Below are 6294 nucleotides of genomic sequence, written 5' to 3'. Positions count from 1 at the left end.
ATTGATGTGACTAACGTCTCTACCGTATGTGTGAGCTTTGTGTATACGGTAAACTATTATTCATTCTAGTGGGCAAAGGATATCAATCTATTTGGTCGCAAATTAAAGTGGCATACATTTTTCAAAAATCATAATAAAGATCAGTGTAAAAAATTGGTGATTGAAGAGGGGGACTTGGAGGGGGGCCAGACCCTTGTAGACCTAATGGATGACAGTATAGTAGAGGTGCAGTGAATGGTCCTTTTAGTGGACTTATAAAAGAAGAGTACCAAAATGCACCGTGTAGGAGAACTAAATAGTATTGACATTTTTCCAAGAGTGGTAGAAGATGATTTTAGAAAAATCCAATAACTAAACAAGAATTTGGAGTCTAATCTCACTAATTGATGGAAGCATTAACAATTCTGGAAAGAAGTCATCAGATAAAGGGGTCAACGTAGTCATGCTTGAACATGCTAACTATCTAGATATGTGTAACTCCATTCTCCTCGATAAATCAACTTATGAAACTCTGATGAGGGATCCAACACAATCATTTAGCGATTCACTTTTGGAGATACTTGAGGAAGAATTGAATCTCAGGGTTATCTCAAAGTGCGAATTTGACTTCTGGGTTCCTAAGACACCAACTATTACTACTTATTACTCTGTCCAAGGTCCATAAGGGTCTGGACCAGTTCAAAAAGGCAGACCTATCGTATCAAGGATTAATTAAATCTCCCAAAATGTAGGGATCTAGATTGACAAAATATTATGACCATTTCTGACATCTCCTACTGAAGATTGAATCTATCGTGATGTCTTCTGATACACTATTATGCTCTGTGGGCTTTGAGGCACTATACAGCAGCATTCCACGCTGCTGCTTTAGATCATTACTGCAGATCAAGATCGAACCGTTATATGGAGTATAGTTCAAGTTCACCCTCCATCATAACTATATCATATTTGACGGGAAATTCTACCACCAATTCAGGGGCATGGCTATGGGAAGCCCCTGTGCCTCCTTATATGTCAGACTCCTCTTGGGCTGGTGTGAAGAATCAATAGTCTTCCAAGAATGTACCTGGTGGCTTCCTAATATCATTATGTGGACCAGGTATATTGATCATGTTTTCATATTGTGGTCAGGCACTGTGGAAGACTTTAAATATTTTGTCGATAATTTAAACATCAGTGATATTGGCCTATCCTTTGCCTCAGAATACAATCATATAGAGTTACACTTACTTGATTTGATAGTTAGAAAAGTTAAACAGGGAAAATTAATTACACGCGTGACTTTCGTACACAGGCTTTGGATCTGAAATATAGATTCACAGAAAGGGGATACCCCAGAGAAACATTTGCTACAGCTTTCCGTTATGTGTTAAATCAGAAGAGACACTCAGTTACTACCAAAGATAAAAAATTAATGTAAGGAACCAAAACGCCTACTGGGCACCTATGATAGTCAAGCAGAAGGACTGTACCAAGTAATTAAAAAACATTGGGGTATACTCAGAGCAGATTTTAAAGGATGTGGCAAACCAAAATTCACCTACACAAAGGGACAATCCAATCGGTAAAGAGTCGATCCACTGGTGCACAGTTTATGAAAAGGGCCAACAAGTCCAGGAACATGGCTAGATCGGAAAGTTAAGGGAACCGTAAGATGCGGTGATTGCCCCTTTTGCAGCTCGATGAGACCCTGTGAGAGCTTCACCGGTACTTCTGGAAAAACCTTCGACGTGCGATTTTGCTTATTGCAAGATGAGCTGGGTAGCATTTATGGCTACTTGCCAATGCCCCTATATTTATGTAGGAAAAACCAAGAGGGAGTCCAGGAGATGGATTGGTGAACACATAGGGAACATGAGAAATGGTAAGGATACCCCAATTGCTAGGCATGCAAGGGGATTTCATGGAGGGGACAGTTGGACCTTCAATTTCTGCATATTGGAGGCCATTAGACAAAATGTCAGGAAGGGTGACTGGGACAAACTGATACACCAAATGGAGTGTCATTGAATTTTTCAACAAGGATCTCTGATACTCAGGGGATTAAATGAACAATTATCCTTCAGCTGTTTCATTTATATATGTGAATGTCTCCACTCAAGAGAGACCAGATATATCTTTTTTAATTCAATATTCAAGGATTATTTTTCTTTATCTATATACCTATGAATCCCACCCTTTTGAAATTCTCTACTCCTATAAACATGAAGGAGTTGCTCCCGGAATTAATTTTACTGCCTCTCTAAAAAAAAATGCGATCTCCCTCAATATTACAGTATATCAGCATGTACTATTTATCGGTTCTCAAATCCATATTGACCAAATACTACACCCTTTATTATGATGCATCCTTTGATGCTGAGAAGGATGGTAATTATGATTAGTCTTAGAAGTGCAATAAAAGGCACTGTTACTTTTTGTTATTTAAAAAAAATTTTTTGCAGAATTTGTATTATATACTTACTTTAAATAACAATATAATATCTTATCAATAAGATGTATAATTCTAATAGGTTGGTGTTGGGTATGAATATAGCCAATGTTGAAGTTTCGACCTCTGTGTCTTCTTCAGTGGTGGTCTTGTTTCAGCCTCCCTTACATTGGCCATGTCTCTGAGCACTGAACACCTTGTACCTCTGAGTGTTCCATGAAGGTTGTAGTTCTGCAATATGACAGCACTGGAGGATAATGGATTCTGGTCACTACACTTTCAAGACTTTTAACAATTTTTGGCTTTTCAGAGTAAGTTAAATATTTTTTTTGCCTATTTTGCCTGAGGGAAAACAAGCTGCCTAATAATTCAACACAGGATTCACTAAACCATCTGACAGATGTCTCTCTCACATATGTCTATTTGAAGACTTCCATTGAAGGAGAACTCACGATCTCTCGTGGTAGACTGTTCCACTACATTGATCATCCTCACTGTAAAAGTTTTTTTTTCTAATATCTAATCTATCTTCTCCCTTTCAGTTTCATTCCATTGCTTCTCGTGTTTCCATGAGCAAATGAGAATAATGATGATTCCTCTACACTGTGACATCCCTTCAGATAATGTAGACAGCTAGTAAATCTTCTCTTAGCCTTCTTTTTTGCAAGCTAAACATTCCTAAATCCTTTAAAGGGACACTGTCACCTGGATTTGGAGGGAACAATCTTGCCTTGCGCAGGCGTGTACTATGGAGGACAGAGAATGAACTTCAATCCAATATTGCAGCCAGCATGCAGCCAGCGGGTAAGGAAAGGGTGAATCAAAAACCCCAAAACCCCGCCTCCATGGCTGAAGATTGTTCCCTCCAAATCCAGGTGATAGTGTCCCTTTAACCGTTCCTCGTAGGACATGCTTTGCAGTCTGCTCACCATCCTGATCACAGCTGGTTTCCTGGAAAAACCAAGCTGTCTACCCTCTTTTCTTACATTCGCTCATAGTGCTCCACAATGGACATAAGAATGGCCCAGGATCCAAATTAACAGAGATTTGGAGCATGAAGCGAAAATGCAAATGGTTTAAAAACAACATCTTCTACCATGAGAACCCTACCACAACTCCACCTTAGCTATGAAACTCTGCCTCTAAACCCTAAGGCCTAATGTAACGATAGTGCCTAGAATCCCACCTCCCAATCTGCTGCACTGTGCAGGACTAAGCCCACACACCGCTGCTTTCATTGCAGCCCCAATACGAAAAGAGTGAAGTGCAAAACGATATGCATCCAAACCTAACAACTGTAAACCCTTCCTAAACTCTGCAGTAAACTGATATTGTGTCATGCCGATGGGTCTTTCCTGTCCAAATAAATGACTCTCATGACTAGGCTGTATCACATTAAAAAGCTGTGAGCAACATAATGGACACATAATGGATTCCAGAACTGTTCCTAAAACTACCCGCTTATTCTTTCTCTCCTGATCCATTTTTGTCCTCCGAATCCAGAATTTCATCCCCTTTGTTGTAGCCACACCATCCCTAGCTAGAAGCCCACCTACTTTTCTTTTGGTAGGAAACACAATCTCCCCAACCCTTAGCACCCCAAAGAAATCAAGTGAAAAAGTTAAACGAAACAAACAAGCCTCAAACTCTGAACTACAGAAAACACTCAATAGCACCCAACCTTTCTAGAACGTTAAAAGAAACTGAACGTCTAGAGTCCTTTCAACTACTTCCCCTATGAAACCCTTTTACCACCTGCTTAACCAAAAACATTTTTGCTAAATCCTTCTGACCCCGCAATCTAAAACTGAATGCCAGGGCCGCGATAACCCGCGATACCTTAGCCGATGACCAACTTTCCGCTGCCACCTGACTTAACCACATCAGCAGCACTCCTACCTGGTCCTCATCATTCAAATGATAATCACCTGAAGCCAACCATCCTTCCCATAAACACCATACTGACTGTTAAGTGGCCCACGTGCTGGCAGCCAAGGAAGACCTAATCAGATTCTGATTCGGAGACCACGCTTCAAAGCTCCACCAGATACTCCAATCCCTTGTCCTCCGCATCCGGGGTCAACAGCCAAAACCGCTACCACTGTAAACGAGAAAGTGAGTCCGCAATAAAATTCTGCACACCTGACATGTGAGACGCCATAACATAGGCATTTATGGATAGACACCAACTGCCGAAGCACACAAATCACCAGAAGTGATGCTGCAGTAAGACTTATTAATTGCACACGCTACCCCCATGTTATCCCAGTTGAAGCACACCCTCCTGTCCTGAAACTCCCGCCTCCACAAATGAACAGCCACCAAAATGGGAAAAATCTCCAACAATGCTAAATTTCTAACCAGGCCTTACAAAAAAACAATCTTAAGACCACCTGGATGCATACCACTGACCCCTGAAGTACTCTCTAAAACCAAAACCACCTGCCGCATCTGTATATTAATTCAAAGCACAGTTATCTACTACCTCCTCCATAAGCAATGAACAGCCATTATATTGCTCCAAAAATGTACCCCAAACCACCAAATCTGCTTTGTGATCTGTAGACAAAGAAATGTAGCACTAGCAAGAGAAGCAATAGTGGTCACACCATACAAGTACCCTCTGGCTCAAGACAGAATCAGCTGTGGAGGATATCCACTAAATAAAACATAACCTTTAATGATAAAATGCTAAAAAATGCGCACCCAACAGGACACAAACAACGAATAAAGTGCTCAGGTGAACCAGTGCTCAATATAAAAACGTAATGGTTTGATCTCACCCAAGCTGCCGGACACCGTATACTTCCAAACGACACAAAAGAGATCCAGGGTTGTAAGGCAGAGGCAGGGTTGGGGTTCATATATCTACCCTGTAGCCCCTGTGTAACTCCTTTCCTGACAAGGACAGGCCCCAAATGGACCTCACTATAGGGGACCAACACACCCAATGCATATGAAGGCAGAGTCCTCAATCCTTTAAAGTCCAATTTCTTCCTCCCTACGCGTTTCAACTCCGGTCATGGAGAATCATCAGGGGAGTCACATAGAAGGAAGTGCCAACAGGCACATAAATTGTCAGAATAAGTCCGTGCAAAGTAAGGGGCCTGCAGTGGCTAGGCATCCCAAGCTGGAAGCGACCGTCTGTGTCCACAGTCTCTGGTAGACAAACCAGAGACTGTGGATCTCTTTTGTGTCGTTTGGAAGTATACGGTGTCCGGCAGCTTGGGTGAGATCAAACCATTACGTTTTTATATTGAGCACTGGTTCACCTGAGCACTTTATTCGTTGTTTGTGTCCTGTTGGGTGCGCATTTTTTAGCATTTTATCATTAAAGGTTATGTTTTATTTAGTGGATATCCTCCACAAATGTAGCACTAGCCAAATGATGAGAAAAAACCCTCCCCATCTAGATGATGTGGCAAGCAAAATTAAGTTTTCCGAGAAGCGACTGAACTTCTTGCAACAACAATTTTTTCTAATTCTGGGCTCTGGCAACCTCCTCTCTCAACACTACAACCTTCTCCTCTGGCAATCGAAGTTTCCAATTAACAGAATCAATCACAATGCCTAAAATACAAAGACACTTCCTCGGGCCTTCCATTTTGCCCATGGCTAAAGGTACCCCAAACCACTCCGCCACCCACTCTACTAAGAATGGTTTCACAACAAGCAGAATCACTAGGACAAAATACATAAAAAATTGTCCAATCAATGTATCAGTGAATTAAAACATGATACATTACAAACAGCACATTGTAAAAATGAACTGAAGGTCTTAATTGATGCACAAGACAGAGAACAGCCCAAGGAAAAACATCTATCAATGTTTCTCCTCTGCCGTCACTCCAATATTCCTGCGC

This window comes from Ranitomeya imitator, chromosome 7 (assembly GCF_032444005.1).
Source record: "Ranitomeya imitator isolate aRanImi1 chromosome 7, aRanImi1.pri, whole genome shotgun sequence".
NCBI lineage: Eukaryota > Metazoa > Chordata > Amphibia > Anura > Dendrobatidae > Ranitomeya > Ranitomeya imitator.
Note: the sequence above shows the minus strand (reverse complement) of the source record.